Consider the following 24,571-nt stretch of genomic DNA (forward strand, 5'->3'; position numbering starts at 1 on the left):
ATTCTCAAGCAAGTGTAAGACCAAACTAATGTTAATAGCATCCATGGAATAGTGATGTCTTTGTAACCCACCCCACTACTGTTTTGACATTATTTCTGTAAATGCTGATTCTGATTAATATGTAACTTATAGATAAATAGCAGGTTTATATAAGAATCTTGGGAACTAACTTCAAAAGATATAAACTTCAAACTTTAGGTATTCCAGTTCTGAGAGGCTTTCTGGCCTTCAAATGTAAAACCAGATCATAACCTGACCTGTTTCAAGGTCCTTGTCAGAGTAGTTTGTGCTGGTCTGTGCATAGAGAATTTTTAACCCCTTCTCCTTGATTTCTGTGTTCTGCTTTTCCTCTCCTTCCTATAAGTATCCCTGCTTGCCCTGATTTGTTAAAATGGGCCTTGGGACATGAGTCCCCCATCTTCTCAGGTGACTGTTAGTTGGAAAACCCATCTTTCCTTACACCAGTACCTGTATCTTCAGTACTGGCTTTAGAAGCTGCAGGCAACTGAACCTGCATTCAGTCTCACCTTCAGATTATACCACATATCAGGCAGATCTAATCTTTCTCTCCTGCATCCCAGGATTTATTGGTAAGGCCAAGAGAAAATCAGCAAACTTAGTGTCTTTTTCTACCAATCTTTAACCTTGATTTCACCCTGTCTAGATGGAGCTAAATTTATACTAAGTATATCAAAGGATTTACAAAAACCATCAAGAACAATTACAAAGCTATATGATTTCTTTAGGATCATATTCTTAGCTCCAGAGTAAAGATACGTGACATCTCAGTCATTAAAAGGGTGAGGCTGAGGAGACAGACATCTTTTATTTGAATCCTAGCTCTTTTATTTACTATCTATGTAGTCTTAGACAAGTTACTTAACAATTCTTTGCCTTAAATTTTTCTATAAAATGGTAATAATAATAATAGTACCTACAATAAGATAATTCAGTAATATTTTTTACACTTATAAAGCACTTTGAAGAGTCTGTGACACACAATAAGTGCTCAATAAATGTTAGTTATTATCTTTCCCTACTAGCTGATACAGGTTTAAAATGTGTTCACACAGGTTTATTTTTACTTTAATAATAAACACTGCGAGATTGTCTGAGCTAGAACCATTTCTGGTACATAGTAGGTACTTAGCCAAAAGTTGTGAATGAGAGAGTCCAATCTATATAGTAGAGTAGGAAAACATTGTGTTTGCCTCCTCCCACAACCACATTAAAATTACAACTAAATTTTAGAACAATCACTGTAAAGAACCAACTAAAGACTAGCTGAATGTAAATTCTATAGCGAAGAATATAAAGAACAAGACACATAGAGATTGGTAGGAGAGTCAGAGACACAAAATGAACTGGTCCTACACTCACGTATGAAGGTTGAGAACCTAGAGAGGTGGGTATCCCAGCTGCTGAGGTTCTCCCCCTTTGCCAATCCCTCTCCACACCGGATTCCCCAGCCCAGAGCACCAGTGCTGGGAAGAGGAGCCCACATAACATCTGGCTGTGAAAATCAGCAAAGATTCCAAATGGGAAAGCACAAAAGTTGATGTAGACCTAGGTGTCCTCTTAAGGGGACCAGAACAGACTTAGTCATTAACACTCACCCTAAGCTCCAGCTCAGAAGGTACCAGGAACACACATAAAGAAATTGAATGGTGTGGTTTGTGAGTGAGGGCTGGTGAGGCAGCCCTGGTTTTTCTGCTCCAGCCTACTCCCCAGACAGCCTGAAAGCACACATGAGCTTCAAACATTAATCTGCATTAACCTGGTGAACAATGCTCATCCCACTCTGGTGACTCCCTGAGACCCATGTCCACCCAACTAGCTCACCTCCTGTGCCTTCAGTCCACACTGCAGACTTTACTAAAATCTTTTGAAGGCCCACCAGTCCCAGGTAGGTAGCAGCTGGCTTCGGCATGCCGGGATCTCTTGCTGAGTGGTCCTAGGCTTGGCACTAGTGCCAAATCTAAATCTGCATTTATTTGATGAACACCACTCACCCCACACTGGCAACTCCCTGAGAGCTTGCCCAACCAACTGAACTTCTTTCAATAGCTGTTCTTGACAGACAGACAGCCTCAGCCCATGCTGCAGAATTTCCTAAGAACTCTCAAAAGTCTGCAGGCCCCAAGTAGGCAGTGGCTGGCTTTAGTGTGTGCAGTCTCTCTTGCTGTGAATCCCCAGGACCAGCTCAGGCACAGCCATATTTAGTTTTCAGTGATGCATCTCCCACTTGCCTAGGGGGCTAGCACAGGCACCTACTAACTGAAGATGGCTTTGTAGATCTTACCAGGTAGACCCAGGCCAGAAACAGAAAGCATTTGACCTTGGTCTGTATCAGAGACCCTCTCAACAGGACCCAGAATCAATACATGAGGTGGACAGCTTCAGAGAATAACAGAGCACAACCCAATTAGATCCACAAACATCATACTTAGATCAAGAAGATGTGGTACAGACATACAATAGAATATTACTCAGTCATAAAAAGAATGAAATCTTAGTCATAAAAAGAATAAAATCTTAGCATTTGCGACGACATGGATGGATCTAGAGGGTATTATGCTAAGTGAATTAAGTCAGAGAAAGACAAATACTGTATGATTTCACTTATATGGAGAATCTAAAAATAAAATTAAACAAACAAACAAAAGAGAAAAAGTCTTTTAGATAGAGAGAACAAACTAATTTTTTCCAGATGGAAATGGGGATATGAGGACTGGCTGAAAATGGTGAAGGGATGAAAAAGTAGAAATTCACAGTTATTAAATAGTCAGGGGAATGTAAATCACAGTATAAGGAGTATAATCAATAATATTGTAATGATAGTGTATGGTGGCAGGTGGGTACTAGACTTATCCCAGGGATCACTTCATAAGTTATGTGGATGTCTAAGCACTGTGCTGTACACCTTAAACTAATATAATATTGATAATTTAACTACCATTATTATTTTTTAAAGAAAACAAAGGAAAAATAAATTTAAATTTCAAAAATGTCATTTGGTATCTTAGATGGGATCCATTTAGTATGCATAGTAAATATAGTATGTATTTCAATTAATAATGTATCATTAATTGTGACAAATGTTTCATATCAAAGTATGATAGTAATAGGAAAATACAGGGTGTGTGGAGAATATGGAAACTGTACTATCTTCACAATTTTCTTGTAAATCTAAAATGATTCTAAAATAAAATACTTTATTTAAAAAAGAGTTTTTGAATGAACTTAAAAGCCTTCAAGTTGTAACTGAATACATTTACAGTTATAGTAGTAGTCTTCTGAGCACTATAACTACATGGAAGATAAAATGTCTTGGCCAAGGTTGTATTCATGAGCATCACATCTCATTGTATAAGCAGTTTCCTAAGTAAATGACAATATCAGCCTTAATCTCCCAACAACCACAGGAGAAATAGTAAAGTAATCCTGAGAATTATCCATCTTTGTGTCCGTATAGTATTCGGAATATGTAGAGATTTAGGAGGCTCAGTAATTTTTGCTAGTTCTCCATTCAACTGGCTTACAAATAAGAATTTTAAAGTTCTGGAACATGCAATGATTAGAACAGTATTTCTTAAAGGGTAATCCATAAACTACATATTACATATTAAAAATTCAAATTCCTAGACCCACCTGGGAAAACAATAGACAAACTTGAAAGGCATTGTGCTAAGTGAAATACGTCAAGCACAAAAAGACAAATCCTGCATAATCTCACTTGTATGTGTAATCTTAAAAAGTTTAATTCATAGAAGCAGAGATTAAAATGATAATTACCAAGGGTCAGATGAGTGGGGGAAATGGGGAGATGATGGTCAAAGAGTACAAAGTTGCAATTATGAAAGAAGAATGAATCTAGAGTTCTAATGTATAGCATGGTGACTATAGTTAATAATACTATATTGAATACTGACAATATGTTAAAACAGTAGATTTCAGATGCTCACATCACAAAAAGTTGTTGCAACTATGTGAGGAGATAGTATGTTAACTAGCTTCACAAGAGTAATCATATATATATATATATAATATTCAATATTATATATAATCATGATGTATACATGAAATATATGCCAATTTAATTTAAAATTTTAAAAATAGAGAAAAGGCATTTTGTCCAGAATTGAGCCCAGGTATCTGCATCTAAATATAATTTGGAAGGAAGCTGCTAAAACAGGGAATAATTGTTTCATCAGACAGAAATATCTGGGGGTAATAACTATCTTCTATTGATAACTTGGCATAGTCAGCTTAAAATGTATATTGCTGTGTTACTCCATTTCCCTTACAAAAGCTTTTGTTAACTACTGAGAAGATCATAGGTTATATCTTGATTATACATAGTGATGCTTTCAAATTACTTAAGGTCCAACCAAATTAATTGCATTTGAGAAGTTAAAATATAAGCTTTCAATATCTAACAATGGGATGGCTGCAGGCAGGACCTGAGGAAGGGTGAGAGTGTAAGACAGTGTGAGTGGACTTGAAGGTAGATGATCAAACCCCAGCAGTGCAGAGCCCTGGAGAAGAAGATTCCTGTGCTGTGGACAGGAGCAGCCAGTTACCTCAGTAAGCTGCTCTTCAGGGCGCTTCTCCCTGTGCCTCCGGGAGGTCCCACCATTTTGGAAGATACCGGGTCTTCCTTGGAAGGAGGCAGTGGGAGTGGCAATGGCCCAGCATCCCAAGCCCACCAGCACACCTAACACCATTGGACCAGTGGACACTCTGTGTCAACACAGACCAGTGCACAGTAGTGGAGCTCCCAAGGTGCTGGTCTCTGAAGCGGAAGACAGCCCGGAGCCCAGCAACATCCCCCATAGTAGCAGCCCAATTAGAGTCCAGATATACCCCGAGCAACAGAGGCTGGGGAGCAGACATTTATCCCCAGGTAATAGAAACACAGACCAGCATCTGAGACTCATCCTCAAAAACTACAGCAAAAGCTGAGCAGGAGTTGAGCTCCATGGGGCAGCAGCACACCCCAGCCTCCAGCTGTGGTACCTGAGGCTCCACAGAGGCCTGTGCTGTCCAGTAGCACACAAGAGCAGTGGGAAGCCTGAGGCCCAGAGAGACTGGTGCTATCCAGCTGCCCGCCCACAAGAACTGCAGGGTGCTGGCACACCAGAGAGGCCTGAGCAACCCAGCAGAGACTGTGCCATCTAGTTACCTCCAGGACCTGCATGGTGCTGAAGCACCAGAAAGGCTTGTGAGACCCAGTAGCACATAACATAGGCATAGAGCCCGGTCCCCAAAGGGACTGTGCAATCTAGTTACCCACAGGACCTGCAGGGTGCTGGGGCACCAGAGAGGCCTGTGCAACCCAGCTGCACACAAGATACACATAGAGGATGTGAAAATGGAGGCGGAGTGAATAGAAGCTACACAGAAGATCTCCCAGGACCAAACGGGAATTACAAATGAAATAAAGACAAATCCTCAGAAAAAAGCAACAGAAAAGCAGCAGGACAGGACCATGTAAACAGGCACAGGAGGGTGGCAGGCTGGGAGCCCAAGGACAGCAGCTGTCTTAGCTGTGAGCAGAGCTTCTGGGGAACAAAGACCAAGCCCACACCACAGTGCAGAGAGCCAGGACAGAGCACTAAAATAGCCAGAGCCACTCACCTGGGGAATACCGAAGATGGAGGGCAGACTGCGCTGGAACGTTGTGGGGACATCCTGGATTTGGAGGGCACTCAGAGTTTTTCCTGAGTTGTGGTCACAGAGGACTGTAGGCAGTGTGCTCCTTTTCAAAACCATGGGGAAAAGCAGCATCCCCCACCCCTCAGAGATTCAGCCTTTCCCAGGTGAGGCAAAGAAATGCAAATTGAGGCTCATAATAACCAGCATCTATCCCACACTCTGGAAATCCTCCTATGTAGAACACCAGGGCTACATTCCAAGGCACTGAGTAACTGAGACTACTACCCACCAGGAAAAAGCTAGAGGATAACTGAACCTTTCCTGGGCTTGCAAATCTACCCAGGAAAGTAAGACTTGACAGTGCTGTTTAATACAGGCCCACCCAGGCTCATCCAAACCCAGTAGAGGGAGCCACAAACAGCAGAACACCAACACCCACAGGGAAAATTTGGCAGGCTCCAAAACCTACTGAGATAGCTAAAATGGTGAAACAAAGAAACAAATCCCAACTGAAAGAACAAGAGAACTCTATCGAAGATGAGATCAATGAAATGCAGCTAAGCAAATTATCAGAGGTAGAGTTCAGAGCCATGATCTTGAGGAAGCTCAACAGCATGAGTAAGGACATTAGCACCATGAGTAAAGATATAGAAACATTGAAAACCAAACAAGTGGAAATGAAGAATGACATAGCATAAATTAAGAACATATTGGAAGGACTAACCAGCAGAGTAGAGGAAGCTGAGGACCAGATCAGTGAATTAGAAGACAGAGTAGAAAAAATCAACCAATCAGACAACCAAAAGGGAAAAACAATGAAAAAACCAGGAAGACAGCTTAAGAGAACTGTGGGACAACTGGAAATGTAATAACATTCGCATCATAGGAGTCCCCGAAGAGGAAGAAAATGGGCAAAGGTTAGAGAATATATGTGAAGAAATAGTGACAGAAAACTTTCCTACCTTGGTGAAGAAAGAAGGCATTCAAGTTCAAGAAGCACAGAGAGCCCCAAGTAAGAAGAACCCGAACAGGCTCACACCAAGACACATAGTCATTAAAATGCCAAAACTTAAAGACAAAGAGAGAATACTAAAGGCAGCAAGATATAAGCAACAGGTTACCTACAAAGGAAACCCCATAGAGCTCTCAGCTGATTTCGCATCAGAAACACTAAAGGCCAGAAGAGAGTGGCATGAAGTAATCACAGTCATGAAAAACAAGGATCTAAATCAAAGACTACTCTACCCAGCAAGGCTATCATTAAAAATAGAAGGTCAAATAAAGAGCTTTCCAGACAAAAAGGCTGAGGGAATATATTAACACCAAACCAGCACTGCAAGATATGCTAAAAGGACTGCTGTAATCAGTAGAAGAAATAGGAAGAAAAATAGAACCACACTAAACAAAAATGGCAATAAATAAGTACATAACAATCATCACCTTGAATGTGAATGGTCTGAATGCTCCCATAAAAAGACACAGAGTAGCTGACTGGATGAGAAAGCATGACTCACATACATGTTGTTTATAAGAGACCCATCTCACAACAAAAGACTCACATAGGTTCAAAGTCAAGGGATGAAATAAAATCTTCCAAGCAAATAGAAAGGAAAAAAAAGCTGGGGTAGCAATACTCATATCTGATAAAGTAGATTTCAAAATGAAGGCCATAACTAGAGACGAAGAAGGCCACTACATAATATTGAAAGATATATCCAACAGGAAGATATAACCTTGGAAAATATATATACACCCAATATAGGAGTACCAACATATATTAAAAATCTTTTGGAGAACTTCAAAGGAGAAATCAACGGCAATACAATTATAGCAGGGGACTTCAATACCCACTGGATAGATCATTTAGACAACAAATTAACAAGGAAACACAGACTCTAAATGATGTGCTAGATCAAATGGATTTAATAGATATCTACAGAGAATTATACCCCAAAACGGCAGAATTCACATTCTTCTCAAGTGCACACGGGGCATTCTGAAAGATAAGCCACATGTTAGGACACAAACTAAGTCTCTAAAAGTTCAAGAAGATTGAAATCATATCAAGCATCTTCTCAGATCACAATGACATGCAACTAGAAATCAATTGCAACAAGAACATGCAAAGATATTGAAACCACGGAGGGTAAATATCATGTTATTGAACAATGAATGGGTTACCATGGAGATCAAGGAAGAAATTAAAAACTTCCTGGAAACCAATGGAAATGAACACACAACAACACAAAATCTATGGGATGCAGTGAAAACAGTTCTGACAGGGAACTTCACAGCACTACAGGCTTATCTCAAGAAGCAAGAAAAATTACTAATAGACTATGTAACTTCACAACCTAAAGAACTAGAAAACAAACAAAAAGAAAACCTCAGAAAACCTCAGAGCAAGTAGAAGGAAGAAAATAGTAAATATCAGAGTTGAAATAAATGACATGGAGACCAAAAAAAAAACAAAACAAAAAAAAACAATTCAAAGGATCAATTGAACAAAGAGTTTGTTCTTTGAAAAGATAAACAAGATTGATTGATTGACACTTAGCTAGAATCACCAAGAAACAAAGAGAGGGAACCGAGATACACAAAATCAGAAATGCAAGAGGAGAAATAATAACTGACACCACAGAAATACAAAAGATTGTGAAGAAATATTATGAACAATTATACAGCAACAAATTCAACAATCTAAGCGAAATGGACAAATTTCTAGAAACACATAGTCTTCAAAAAAAGAACCACAAAGAGACAGAAAACTTGAACAGACCAATAACAGCAAAAGAAATTGAAGATGTAATCAAGACTCTCCCAGCAAACAAAAGCCCAGGTGCAGTCGGCTTCACAGGGGAATAATACCGAACATTCAAAGAAGAACTAATACCCATTCTCTTCAAACTATTTCAAAAAATTCAAGAAGAAGGAAGACTTCCAAACTCGTTTTATGAGGCCAGCATAATTCTAATTCCAAAACCAGAAAAAGTCACTACAAAGAAAGAAAACTATAGGCCAATATCTCTGATGAACATAGATGCCAAAATCCTGAACAAAATACTAGCAAATCGAGTCCAGCAATGCATCAAAAAAAAAAAAATAATTCACCATGAACAAGCGGGATTGATCCCAAGGATGCAAGGCTGGTACAATATTCACAAATCAATAAATGTGATACACCACATAAACAAAAAGAAAGATAAAAATCATATGTTCACCCCCTCTGGGGGGTGGGAAGAGATAAACCACAGAACTTATATGCATGTATGCATAACCAATGGACATGGACAACAAAGCCAGGGACGGGGCGGGGGGGATGGGGAGGAGGGTGTCAATGGGGTAAAAAAGGAGAAACATCTGTAACAAAAATAAAATTTAAAAAATATATATAAAATAAAATAAAAATTTAACTGTCAAAAAATAAGTAAAGAAGAATGAATATTAAAAAAATCATATGTTTATATCAATAGACGTTGAAAAAGCATTTGACAAAATCCAGCACCCATTTCTGATAAAAATGTGCAGCAATCTGGGAATAGAGGGATCATATCTCAACATAATAAAGGCCATATATGAAAGATCTACAGCCAACATCATACTCAATGGGCAAAAATTAAAAGCATTTTCCTTAAGAAGAGGAATAAGACTGAAATGCCCACTTTCACCACTCTTATTTAACATAATACTGGAATTCTTACCCACAGCAATGAGACAGGAAGAAAAAAAAGGTGATCCAAATTGGAAAGGAGGAAGTGAAACTGTCATTATTCACAGATGATATGATACTATACATAGAAAACCCCGAAGACTCCATCAAAAATTTATTAGACATAATAAATGAATTTGGCAAAGTAGCAGAATACAAAATTAACATCAAGAAATTGATGGAATTCTTATACACGAATGATGAATTCATAGAAAGAGAAACTAAAAAAAACAATCCCATTTACTATTGCAGCAAAAAAATTAAGATATCTAGGAATGAACTTAAACAAAGAAATAAAGAAACTATTCACAGAAAGCTACAGGTCATTGAAAAAAGAAATAGAGGAAGATATAAAAAAGTGGAAGCACATATCTTTTTCATGGAATGAAAGAATTAACATCATTAAAATGTCCATACTACCCAAAGCAATCTATAGATTCAATGCAATCTCCATCAAAATACCAATGTCATACTTCACAGAACTAAAACAAATATTTCCAAAGTTCATATGGAACCCAAAAAGACCTCAAATAGCCACAGCAATCTTGAAAAAGAAGAACAAAGTTGGAGGGATCACATTACCAGATTTCAGGTTATACTACAAAGCCACTGTAATCAAAACAGCCTGGTACTGGCACAAGAACAGGCAGATAGACCAGTGGAACAGGACAGAGAACCCAGAAATGGACCCAAGGCAATATGCTCAATTAATATTTGAAAAAGGTGGCAAGAGCATACAGTGCAGTAAAGACAGCCTCTTTTATAAATGGTGTTGGGAAAATTGGACAGGTACATGCAAAAAAATAAAACTAGACCATCAATTTACACTGTACTCAAGAATAAACTCAAAATGGATAAAAGACTTAAATGTGACTCATGAATCCATAAAAATCCTAGAAGAAAATGTGTAGGACACAAAATTTCAGACATCATACACAGCAGAATTTTCACTGATACATCACCTAAGGCAACAGAAACAAAGGAGAAAATGAACACATGGGTCTATATCAAACTAAAAAGCTTCTGTACAGCAAAAGATACAATCATCAAAATGGAAAGGCAACCCACTGTATGGTAGAGCATTATTGCCAAGGATATATCAGATAAGGGGTCAATTTCCAATATATATAGAGTGCTCATACAACTCCACAAAAGGAAGACAAAGAACGCAGTTAAAAAATGGGCAGAGGAGCTAATTAGACACCTCTCCAAACAGGACATACAAATGGCTAAGAGACATATGAAGAAATGCTCAACCTCACTAATCATCAGAGAGATGCAAATTAAAACAACAATGAGGTATCACCTCACCCCTGTCAGAATGGCCGCCATCAACAAATCATCAAACAACAAGTGTTGGCGAGGGTGTGGAGAAAAGGGGACTCTAGTACACTGCTGGTGGGAATGCAGACTGGTGCAGCCACTATGGAAAACAATATGGTGTTACCTCAAAAATTTAAAAATTGAACTGCCATTTGATCCAGTGGTCCTAGTTTTAGGAATATACCCTATGAAGTGAAACACCAATCAGAAAGAATATATGTACCCCCATGTTTATAGCAGCACTATTTATAGTAGCTAAGATCTGGCAACAGCCCAAATGTCCATCAGTAGACAAACGGATAAAAAAGCAGTGGTACATATATACAATGGAGTACTATGCAGCTTTAAGAAAGAAAGAACTCTTATCCTTTGAGATTACATGGAGGTACCTAGAAAGTATTATCCTAAGTGAAATAAGGCAAGCATAGAATGATAAGTATTATATGATCTCACTTATTTAATATAATGAACATAACAGTCTGAGGATTGGGGTAGTCTCAGAGATGTGGTAATGGAGTATAGACTGACAATCCCCAGAAGAGGGCATGGTAGGGGAGAAATAAACCAGAGAACTTATATGCTTGTGTGCATGAACAATGGACATGGACACTAAAGCTGAGGATAGGGTGGAGAGGGATGGGGAGGGGAGAATCAGTGGGGGGAAAAGGAGAAACATCTGTAACAAAAATAAATTAATTAATTAAAAAATATCTAACAATGAAATCTCCAGTTTTGAACAAATATTTTGAAATAAATTTATATATATATATATATATATATATATATATATATATATATATATGTTTTTTATCCTCACTCGAGAACATTTTTGCATTTATCTTCAGATAGAGCGTGAGGGAGAGAGGTAGGAAGAGAGAGAAAGAGAAACATCAACGTTAGAGAGACACATCGAGTGGTTGTCACCCACACAACCAACCGGGGCTGGGGACAAACTGCAACTGAGGTACGTGCCCTTAGCAGGAACTGAACCCGGGACTCTTCGGTCTGTGGGCTGATGCTCTAATGGCTGAGGCACACTGGCCAGGCCCAATTATTCCAAAATATTTTGATGCAGGTGTTTAGCACCCACATTTTGAGAAAAACTACACTTGAAATATGGAATGTACTTAGCATTCATCAGTTTTTATTCCTATCTTCCTTTTCTTACATGACAATGCAGGAAACACAATAAAACATTTTTTGTTTTTGTTTTAATTCAGTCAAAGGTTTTCTAATATCTATGAATAAGGCTTCACTCTGCATGGCCTCTCAGGCTTTCTATAAAAGGAACTATGCAGGCCTCTATGAACATGGCCTATCTGCTGAACTATCCAACATCTCCTTGCCTCCAATAATTCCAGTCTTAAAGCCAATGCCTTAGAGTATAAATAATCCTTTCCATTGGGTTTTGGCACAGTCATCCTGGAAAAAGGAGCAGAAGAACCAAAGTGATTTGTGAACAGGGTAATTTTAGGGGATTATTCATACTGTTCATATGTCACAACACTAATGTACATGCTGTGCACTATCCATAGAACAGGAGGGAGCAACCAGGATTAAACTTGATACATTTCAATACAGAGTAGCAAAATATTAGGAAAAAATTGTAAACCCCTAACTCAGTGATTCTCAACCTTCCTAATGCCACGACCCCTCAATAGAGTTCCTCATGTAGTGGTGACCCCCAACCATAAAATTATTTTTGTTTCTACTTTATAACTGTAATTTTGATACTGTTATGAATCATAATGTAAATATCTGATATGCAGGATGTATTTTCACTGTTACAAATTTAACAGAATTAAAGCATAGTGATTAATCGCAAAAGCAACATGTAATTATATATTGTGAAATATTTACTTCTAATTAGAAATAAATGAAATTTTGTCTTGAAGCATGGTGTAGCATGGGTCACAGTCTTAATATAACAACAGTAAACTATATTGCTACATTTTGCGACAGTATGCATAAAAAGCCAACAATAGTGGGAAGGTTGAGATTCCTTCTTTCTCACCAGATCGGAAATTCTCAGGGCAGTCTTTGCAAGAGCACAAGAAAGATAATTTTCCCCAAGTCTACTTCTGTACTTAGATTTGATAACCAATAAGCTGGAAAACCCTGTTTCACAAAGATATGCTGTCAGAAATGGAAGAAGAAGGTGCAACACAGTCTCAGACAGAATGGGATGTGACTGCAAACACTTGATCCAGAATTTGTAACCGGCATTGTAGAGAAATCAGTTCTCACTGCATTGCTGTTAATAAGTTCAATGAACTCTGGTGCTGTCTCAGGAACATCTTCAACTTTGACTGTGAATTGGCTTCTGGCAAGTGCAAATGGGGTGTCGGGTAGATTTAGAAAGTATGATGAAATTTCGTCTGCAAGCATGTACAAGTGTTCAAGTGTTCTTTCACAGAAATTATCATCATAATCCTTTTGTCTGGTTCAATGTCATGTTCCTCAAAGAAAGCAGATAAGGTAGGCAACATGTAAATTTTATTTTCATCTAATTTTTTTTTTTTTTTTTTGCCAAAGCTGAAGTTTCATTTGAAATGATCGGATCTTTTCAGACAAATTGAGGCATGTTGCATTTGGTCCTTGCAGTGATAAATTTAACTCATCCAAGACAGCAAAGATGTCAACCAAGTAAGCTATATTCTGCAGTTCACTTTTATCACTGAAAAGTGCTTCAAACTGCAGTCTTGCTTTCTGATTAAAAAATGTTTTGAGTTCATCACGAAGCTCAAAAACACATTTTAAAACTTTTCCTGTCAACAACCATCTCACTTCAGTGTAAAATAGCAGAGCATTGTTTGGTGCATCCAACTTGTTGCGAAAACAGTCCACTGTTTAAAGTGCTCGCCTTTACAAAATTGACAGAACTTATGACGCTTTTCATTACTTCTTGTGACTCTTATGGCAGCATCTTTATTACTAATAATTGCCAACGAATCATACAGTGAGTTCCGATGACCTTTGGTGACTCATTCAGTACTAAACGTTGAAATTCATGTTGACATCCTAGCATAGCTGGGGCACCATCTGTGCAAACACCACAAACCTTTTTCCAAGGGATCTTATGCTCTTTCAGAAATGAACCAACTGTGTCAAATACATCATGTGCAGTAGTTATCATTTCAAGAGGTTTGCAAAAAAGAAACTCATCTTTAAAATCGTGATCATTAATATACCTCATGTAAACCAGTAACTGTGAACAGTTTGCAACGTCTGTAGATTCATCAAGCTGGATGCTAAATATTGGAAGTGAAGCAGATTTAAATTCCTGGATTACCTGATCAAGAATATCAGCAGACATATCATCTATTCTTCTGTGGGCAGTGTTGTTAGATAAGGAAACTGCACTCAATTTCATAACAAATTTGTCTCCAATCGTAACTCAAACAATGTCTTTGGCTGCTAGCAAGAGCAAATCCTCAGCAATGATGTGAGGTTTCATAGCTCTGGCAATTCTGAGTGCCACCAAATATGAAGCTTCAATGGCTGCTATGTTTTGTTTGTGGTACTTGCCACCAGCGTCAAGTCTGGCTTTCTTGACTCCATCAGCTTTGCTTCTAAAATAGTTGGTATCCTTGCCAGCAAAGCTCGGATGCTCACTATCAAAATGGCATTTTAGTTTGTTCGGCTTCATAGATTCGGCTGATAGAACTTCACAACCAATAACACATTGCGGTTTCTCAATTTCTGCTGTAATTATTGAGGTAAAACCACACTGTAAAAATCCTCACTATATATTTTTTTCTTAATGTTCTTCTCCACACGATCCATTGTCATGGGATGGTTTACTAATGAAAATAATATATAACAATAGCTTTAATAATACAAATGATGATACATGGCTTAGTTTAGTCAATACAGTTCATTCAAGTTTCCTATGATTTACCATTCTGTGTTGTTTTTTTACATACCTGTTACTATCACAAGGGGGCAGTATTCACATCAACCACAGCTGAATATAAAAAGACCAATCAACATCCAGATTAAGTGTCCATGGTACAGGTATTTTTTTTTTTTTTTTTTTGTAGTAGTAGTTGATCATTTTACAGTACATGATTTTACATTTACCCAGCAATTATAATTCATGAAGTGTTGTTTTACCTCCAATACTGCTGCTTTCAACACAGTAGCTGCTTTTAACGGAGTAGCTGCTCTCTATACAGTAGCTGCTCTCTGCACATGTGTGACTGGTCTGCATAAGTACATTATGGCGCCAACCCTGTCACATACACCTGTATTTGTACAGGGTGTAGGCGATGGGGTTGGTGCATGATGTCATCATGCCGGGTACTCATATGTGGGCGTATCTGTATGTAGGCGTATCTGCGTGTCGGTGGACACTCCTGGAAATGGATAGAGGAGTGGTGTCTCAGTTCCTAAAACCATTGTAAATATGTGTTTTCCAATGGTCTTAGGCGACCTCTGAAAGGTTCGTTTGACCCCCAAAGGGGTCCTGATGCACAGGTTGAGAACTGCTGCCCTAACTGAACAACTAATTTATTTCTAAGAGCCTCAGATTCAATTTAATTTATTTATTTTTCTTTTCCTGAAATGTGTCTGTTTAAAAGGATCTTTGGATAGCATTGGCTCTCTGAGACTATAAACAAGTAATTAGATCAGATTTCACATTCCTCCTAGAATTCATTTATTTTTATTTTTTTATCCTCACCCAAGACCACTTTTTTTTTTTTTTCGTTTATCTTCAGATAGAGGGGGAGGAAGAGAAGTAGAAAGTGAGAGAGAGAAACATCGATGTGAGAGAGACACATTGAGTGGTTGCCACCCACACAACCCCAACTGGGGCCAGGGACAAAATACAACCGAGGTAGGTGCCCTTAGCAGGAACTGAACCCAGGACTCTCTGGTCTGTGGGCCGACGCTCTAACTGCTGAGCCAAACTGGCCAGGGCTAATTCATTTACTTTTAAACACACACAAATATACTAGGGCACAGGCACAACCATTTTGTTTTGTGTTTTGTATTAGAAGCTTAGAAAAAGATGAGGAGTTGCAAACTGAATTGGAAAAAACTATCTGTTTTACCTAATTCAACCCAAATATTTGTCCTAAGGGGCATAAATGTGAAATGTTTTCACTGAGCATTTAAAATGTAAGGATATAATGATGCTACTATTATAAGTGTAATCTATCAAAAATATTTTTGCTAACTTGGCATTGTTTGTTCAAACTGTGTGTCTGTTCTTTAAAAAAACTTGAAACAAATTGATACATGCTGGGTAAGGCAGAAGATACTTAGAAGGCCATGATTTTCTGGGCAAGATCGAGGTCTCCTTTAGTTAATCAATGGTTTCTGTTCAGTGAGCCGAACTCAAGATGCAGAGTGAGTTATATAGCATATCATTAATACATAAAGTCATTTCTGAGTCTCAAAGTATGGTTTCCTCTTCTTCGCACATATTTCTCTTTTTGTGGGTGTGGCATTGTATGTTATATGTAATTCAGGGTTAAAGAATTCTAGCTGTGTCATAACATAATAACTGGCATCTTCTAAAAGTGCATAAACACATTATTCACTCTCAGAACACAAGCCTATATTCTTCAAGGGTAAAATGATAACATCTCATTATAGCTGCAAAGTGTTTTATAATTTAGAAAGTAATTCAATATACACTATCATTTTTGATTCTTGCAATAATTGTACAGAGTAGATGAAATAGATATCAGTATTCCATTTTACAGATTAAGATATCAAGTCTCATCACTTTATGATATGCCTCAACTCATATAATGATAATTACCACAGATGGGAATAAAACTCAGGTTTTCTATTGCCTCATTCACATTTGTCTCCATATCTATAATTCATATTATGGCAAAGAACGAAGGAGCAATTATTGTCCCCATTATCATATGTAATTGATTTAAAAATGTAGAAAAATCATGGTTTCACTTCACATCTTATTAAAATTTGCTCCTTGGAAATTCAATGATTCTTATCATTCAAGATTATTATGTTTGTTCTTCTAACCAGAAAAAAGAAAATTAATAGTGAATGAAGGTGTAGAAGCCAGTGTCATTAAAGTGAATGTGTGAATCTCCATAATTTGACCTCAGAGTTCACAGGACAGTTTATTTACTCTTCTTTGACTTTGGAGAGAAGTTTGCGGATTCTTTGAATGTGAAGGATGTAGATTCTATATTCTTTGTAGACCCTACACACTACTCTATAGCTTCATATATGAGAGGTGTTCTATCACTTAAATTGAGTGTTGCTGATTAATTTATTAACAAGTACTAGGCGTAATGCAGTGGGCACAAAACAGAATCAATTCTAGAACAAAGAAAAACAGCATTGTGCAAGAACTAAGTTAGCTTGTTTTTATTTTTTAATATGTTTTGTTGATTTCAGAGAGAGGAAGGGAGAGGGAGAGAGAAAGATAGAAACATCAATGAGAGAGAAACATCAATTGGCTGCCTCCTGCACATCCTCTCCCAGGGATCGAGCCTGCAACCTGAACTTGTGCCCTGACCTCCTGCTACACAGGATGACGCTCAACCAACTAAGCCACACAGGCCAGACTAGCTTGTTTTTAATATTTTGCCCTGGAAAATTGAGCCTAGTCTCAATCTCAGGGAGGAGGTATTCTTATCTAGAATATTGTGTCCTGGGTATTGAGACAAACAGCCAGATGATCATTCTCAAATAAATTTTTATGTTGCTTCTATCCTACAACATTTTTAGAGATATTTTCACCAATACATAAATGAGAAGTCAAATTGCAGTAAAAGTCTCTTAGAATCTAACTATTGAAAATAATCCTATTTAATTCAACAAGACAAAATAAGATACATATTTTTATAAAAGCCTCTTAGATTTTATACCTTCAATAAATCTCTTCTGTGAAAACTTAATTATATTAAAAGTTTATTTTGTAAGCATTTTATTTTTTCCAGAGGGAAAAAAAAAATCACCTACACTGTCATATTCTAACATTCTCTCAATAAAATAGGCCATCTCAAAGTTCGACCAGGTTTTGTTATTACATATTGATGATATTAGATAATCCCCTCTAAAGGAACCTGCGTGTTTGCCATTTCAAGATACAGTGGGAAGCATCATCAAGAATACCGATAGTGAAGATGACTGCTAAAGTTTGGAATTGAAAAAGCACCCATAATTGACCTAATTATGGATTTCCAAACCTTTTGAAAAATCTTAGAAGTATGCATTGCCAGTTTGGCTTAACTGCAATTAGTTTCTTTGATTTGAAGTACAATGTACTTAAAAACCTTTACTTAGAAAATATGTAAAACAGGCAAAAAACATAACACTTAATTTCTATTAATCTAAAATATGTATTCCTATATATGGGGAGCCTGGGCAGTGTCAAATAAAACAATTATTTAGTTTCTGTCTACAGTGAACAGTTCAAACTCTATCAGTGTGCCAGCCATGATTAAGAATGATACAGCACATCATCATTGTCAACACTTTTCAGCCAATGTAAACCTTAGTTAGAAATGTACTTGTCAGAGAAAAATGCACCTTTGATTTCTATTACACTTTTCCAGTAATTGCTGTCATCAGTGGCAGGTTATTATTACAGTTGAATAGAGTTTCAGTAATTACTTTTGCACAGATTCTAACAGCTTTTAGATTGAAGGATGTTCTGACAGTTTGAATACTCTTGACAACAATTACCTTTTTCCTAGTTAACACTGATTCAGGAAAATTAAAAATTAAATCTGTTCACAGGAAACACGTATGTGTGCCACTAGTAAGTAGGCTGATACAAAAAATGTGTAAATTTCAGAATGACTTAGATTTTTTAAAATTATTTTTCACTTATGTATTTTTGAAAATCAGCATTAAGGTAGATATAGACTATACTGGTTAGAGTAATAGCAAATGATATGCAATGAATGAAGCAGTCCTCAATCCAATTACTAACATAAACTACTGTACTGGTATAATGTAAAAAAATGTGAGCATGAAAAAAGCACAGATGTGATCATTTAGATATACCTGCCTATATATACCTATGAGTATGACTGTAAATGTCTTGATTAAATGAAGACCAAAGTACATGCCCAGAGTGATAATGTTTCTAACAGATTTGCATTTTATGACATTAAAGCTGTCAGTTTATGCAAAGTGAAAAGGAGAATTGATGCAATTAATCAGAACATACAGGGCCATTTTAGTATTTGAAAAATCTAGATAATTGAAATCAGAGATTTTGAAATGTAAGGTGTTCAGATAATCACTTAAATTATTATGGTTTTAAATTTATGTTTATTGTTGAAAGTGTTAGAGGTGTCCCTCCTTTTTTCATGGTTGAGCCCCTCCACTCCACTCCCATCCCACCACAGGCCTTCACCATTATCTGTATATATGGGTTATGCATATATGAATATAAATTCTTTGGTTAATCTCTGCCAATACTCCCCCGACCCCATCCCTTGCTCTGAGATTCCCCAGTATGTTTCATGCTTCCATGTCTCTGGTTCTATTTTGTTCAACAGTTTATTTTGTTCATTAGATTCCACATATAGCCCTGGCCAGTTTGGCTCAGCAGTTGGAGCGTTGGCCTGCGGACCAGAGAGTCCTGTGTTCGGTTCCTGCTAAGAGCACGTACCTCGGTTGCGTTTGTCTCCGGCCCCTGTTGGGGCTGTGTGGGTGACAACCACTTGATGTGTCTCTCTCACATCGATGTTTCTCTCTCTCTCTCTTCCTTTCTTTCTCCCTTCCATTCTATCTGAAGATAAATGCAAAAATGTCCTTGGGTGAGGATAAAAAAAAATAATAGAGAGAGATTCCACATATAAGTGAGATCATGTGATATTTGTCTTTCTCTGTCTGGCTTATTCCACTTAGCATAATACTCTCCAGGTCCCTTCATGCTGTCTCAAAGGGTAAGAGATCTTTCTTTCTTATAGCTGCATAGTAAGCCATTGTGTAAATGCACCACAGCTTTTTTATCCACTCATCTACTGATGGACACTTGGGCTGTTTCCAGATCTTAGCTATTGTAAATAGTGCTGCTATGAACATAGGGGTGCATATATTCTTTCTGATTGGTGTTTCAGGCTTCTTAGGGTATATTCCTAGAAGTTAGATCACTGGGTCAAATGGAAGTTTTATTTTTAAATTTTTGAGGAAACTCTATACTGTTTTCCACAGTGGCTGCTCTAGTCTGCATTCCCACCAGCAGTGTACTAGTTTTTTCCACATCTTAAACAGAACTTGTCATGTGTTGATTAGTTGATGGTAGCCCTCTGGAAGGTGTGAGGTGATACCTCCTTGTTGTTTTAATTTGCATCTGTTTGATGATTAGTGACTTTGAGCATTTTTTCACGTCTCTTGGCCATTTGTATGTCCTCATTGGAGAAGCATCTAGGTCTTTTGCAATTTTTAAAATTTGATTGTTTATCTTCCTTTTATTAACTTGTATGAGTTCTTCATATATTTTGGAAATTAATCCCTTATCAGATGTATCATTGGCAAACATGTTCTCCCATACAACAGAACTCCTTTTCATTTTGTCGATGATTTCTTTTCTGTGCAGAAGCTTTTTATTTTGATGTAGTCCCATTTGTTTATTTGTTCATTTGTTTCTCTTGCCTTAGGTGATATATCAGTGAAAATTCTGCTATGTAGGATGTCTGAGACTTTGCTGCCTATGGTTTCTTCTAGCATTTTAATGGTTTCACACCTTACATTTAAGTCTTTTATCTTTTATTCTTGGTTATGTTATAAGACAATAATCTAGTTTCTTTTTCTTTCATGTACCTGTCCAATTCTCCCAATACCATTTATTGAAGAGACTATCTTTACTCCATCGTATACTCTTTCCTCCTTTGTCAAATATTAATTGAGCATAATGGCTTTGGTTGATTTCTGTGTTCTCTGCTCGGTTACATTTATCTATATGTCTGTTCTTGTACCAGGACCAGGCTGTTTTGATTACAATGGCTTTGTGGTATAATTCAGTTTTTGGTACTGTGATCCCTCTTACTTTGCTCTTATTTCTCTAGATAGCTTCAGCTCTTTGGGGTCTTTTTTCATTCCATATACATTTTTGAAATATATTTCTAGATTCATGAAATATGCCATTGGTATTTTAAGAGGAATTGTGTGGAATTTATAGATTGTTTAGGGTAGTATGGACATTTTAATGACATTAATTCTTCCAATCCATGACCATGGTATATACTTCCACTTATTTGTATCTTTATTAATTTCTTTTGTCAATGTCCCATAGTTTTATGAGTACAGGTCATTTACATCCTTGATTAAATTTATTCCTAGGTGTCTTATTTTGTTGTTGTGGTTGCTATAGTAAATGAGGTTGTTTTCTTAGTTTCTTTTTCTGATAGTTCATTATTGATATATTAAAATGCCATCAACTTCTGGATATTGATTTTATATTCTGAAACTTTGCTAAATTTATTTATTACATCTAGTAGTTTTTTGATGTAGTCTTTAGGGTTCTTTATATACAATATTATGTCATCTGAAAATGATGACAGTTTTACTTCCTCCTTTCCAAATTGGATGCCATTTATTCCCTCTTGTCTGGTCACTGTGGCTAGAACTTCCAGTACTATGTTTAATAAGAGTGATGAAAGTGGACACCCCTGTCTTATTCTTAATCTTAAGGGAAATGCTTTTAGTATTTTCCCTTGTGTATAATGTTGTCTAGGTTTTTCATATATGGCCTTTATTATGTGAAGGTATAATCCCCCTTTTTGCACTTTGCTGAGAGTTTTTGTCATAAATGGGTGCTGGATTTTATCAAATGCTTTTCTGCATCTATTTACATGATTGTGTTATTTTTATCTTTCATTTTTTGTTTATGTGATCTATCACATTTATTGATTTGCAAATATTGTACCAACCTTGATTTCCTGGAATAAATCCCACTTGACTGTGGTATATGATTTTTTAAATGTATGTCTGGATCTGGTTTGCTAATATTTTGTTAAGAATTTTACCATTTATGCTCATCAGGTTTATTGGCCTAAAATTTTTCTTTCTTTACTGTCTCTTTAGTTGGTTTGGCATTTGGACAGTGTTGGTTTCATAAAATGAGTTTGAATGTCTTCCCTCCTCTTGGATGTTTGGAACAGTTTGAGGAGGATAGGTGTTAGTTCTTCTTTGAATTTTGATAAAATCTGCCTGTGAAGCCATCCTGTCCAGAACTTGTTTTCTGGGATGTTAGCTGAAGCTATTTGGGGTCTTTTTACATTCCATATACATTGTATTTTTTTATTATTACTGCTTCAGTTACATTAGTTGTTATTCTTGTATTCAGGATTTCTGATTCTTCTTGATTCAATTTTTAAAAGATGGTATGTTTCTAAGAATTTGTCCATTTTGCCCAGATTGTTTATTTTGTTGCCATATAGTTCTTAGTATTTGCTTACAATCATTTGTATTTCTGTGATGTCAGTTACTTAACCTTTTCATTACTAATTTTATTTATTTGGGTCTTCTCTCTGTTTTTTGGTGAGTATGGCTAACAGTTCATCAATCTTGTTTATCCTTTCAAATAATAAGCTTTTGGTATCAGTGATCTTTTGTAGTTTTTTTTTTTTTTTTTTTTTTTTTTTTTTTAGTTCCTGTGTCATTTACTTCTGCTCTGGTATTTACTATTTCTTTTCTTCTACTTATTCTGGGTGCTTCCTGCTGTTCATTTTCCAATTATTTTAGGTGTAGGGATAGATTGTTTATTACAAATTTTTTCTAGGTTCTTGATGTAGTCCTGTATTGCTATGATTTTCCCTCTCAGGACTGCTTTAGCTGTGTCTCCTAGATTTGGAGTTGTTGTATGTTCATTTTGGTTTGTTTCCAGGTAATTTTTGAATTCTTACTTGATATCATTGGTGACTCATTGTTTAATAACATGCTATTTGGCTTCCATGTGTTTGAATATTATTGAGATTTTAATCTTGGTTTATTTCTTTTTTATGCCAATGTGATCCAAGAAGACACTTTGTATAATTTTAATCTTCTTGAATTTGTTAAGACTTATCTTGTGTCCTAACATGTGGTCTATCTTTGAGAATGTTCCATGTGCACTTGAGGATAATGTATATTCTGTTGCTTTGGGACCAAATATTCAGTAAATATCAATTAAATTTATCTGATTTAGTATGTTAAGGTTGCTTGTTATTTTTTGTCTAGAATATCTATCCATGGATGATAGTGGGGTGTTAAATTCCCCTCCTATGACTGTATGGCTTCAGTTTCTCTCTTAAAGTACAGTACAAGTTTTGTTTTGTTTTTAAATCTATTTAGGTGTTATTTGGTGCATATATGTTTACAAGGCTTATATCATCTTGTTGGAACAATTCCTTTATTATTACATAGTGAGTTTCTTTGTCTCTTGCTTTGGCCTTTGTTTTGAAGTTTATTTTGTCAGATATAAGGATTGCTACCCCAACTTTTTTTTCCTTTTCATTTTCATAGTATATTTTTTCCATCCCTTCATTTTTAGTCTGTGTGTATCTTTTGTTCTGAGGTGGGTCTCTTGTAGACAGTATATATAGGGGTTGTGTTTTTGTATCCATTCTGCTATATCATGTCATTTGATTGGTGCCTTAATTCATTTACTCTTAATGTTATTATTGATAGGTATTTATTGCCATTTTTTTCTTTATGCCTATGTTCCTCACTTTCTCTATTTCTTCTTCTTTTTAAAGCAGCCCCTTTAGCATTTCTCATAATGCTGCTTTGATGTTAATGAATTCCTTTAGTCTTCTTTTGTTTGTGAAACTCTTTATTTCTCCCCAGATTTTAAATGATAGCTCTGCTAGATAGAGCAGTCTTGGTTGCAGGTTCTTGGTTTTTATTACTTTGAATACTTTATGAAAATTCCTTCTGACCTGAAGGGTTCATGTTGAGAAATCAGCTGAGAGCCTTATGGGAGCTTCCTTGTAGGTAACTGTTTCTCTCTTGCTGCCTTTAAGATTCTCTCTTTGTCTTTAATTTTGGCTATTTTAATTATGATGTCTCTTGGTATTGTTCTCTTTGAGTTTATCTTGATTAGGACTCTCTTTGCTTCCTAAATTTGTGTGACATTCTTCTTGACCAGGTTAGGAGAACTTTCTGTTATTATTTTTTCAATCAGGTTTTTTATCCTTTGTTTGCTTTCTTCTACTTCTCATACCCTATGAAGTGGATTCTGTTATGTTTTGTGTTGTCCCACAGTTTCGTTACACTGTCCTTATGCTTTTAAATTATTTTTTGCTTGTTCTTGTTCTGATTGGGTGCTTTATTCTATCTTATCTTCTAATTCACTAATTTGATCCTCTGCTTTGTCCAGGTTACTGACTATTCCTTCCAATGCATTCTGTATTTCAGATATGGCATTATTCATTTCCAATGGATTATTTTTGATGGTTTCCATGTCTTTTTTCATGCTGTTGTTGTTCTCACTAAGTTTCTTGACCATTCTTATAATCAGCACTTTAAACTCCATGTCTGATATAAATTGGTTACCTCCATTTCCTTTAGCTCTTTTTCTGGAAATTCCTCCTGTTCTTTCATTTGATGACTATTTGTGTCCCCATTTTTGCTGTCTCTTTGTGTTTGTCTCTATGTATTAGATAGAACTTCTGTGAACATAGGAGTACATATATTCTTCTTGAGTGGTGTTTCAGGCTTCTTAGGATATATTCCAAGAAGTAGGGTCACTGGGTCAAATGGCAGTTCCAATTTTAATTTTTTGAGGAAACACCATATTGTTTTCCATAGTGGCTGTGCCAGTCTGCATTCCCACCAACAGTGTGCTAGAGTATCCTTTTCTCCACATCCTCGTCAGCACTTGTGGTTTGAGGATTTATTGATGGCAGCCATTCTGGCAGGTGTGTTGTGATATCTCAAAGTCATTTTGCAGCA

The sequence above is a fragment of the Molossus molossus genome, unplaced genomic scaffold, assembly GCF_014108415.1.
Source record: "Molossus molossus isolate mMolMol1 unplaced genomic scaffold, mMolMol1.p scaffold_m16_p_2, whole genome shotgun sequence".
Lineage (NCBI taxonomy): Eukaryota > Metazoa > Chordata > Mammalia > Chiroptera > Molossidae > Molossus > Molossus molossus.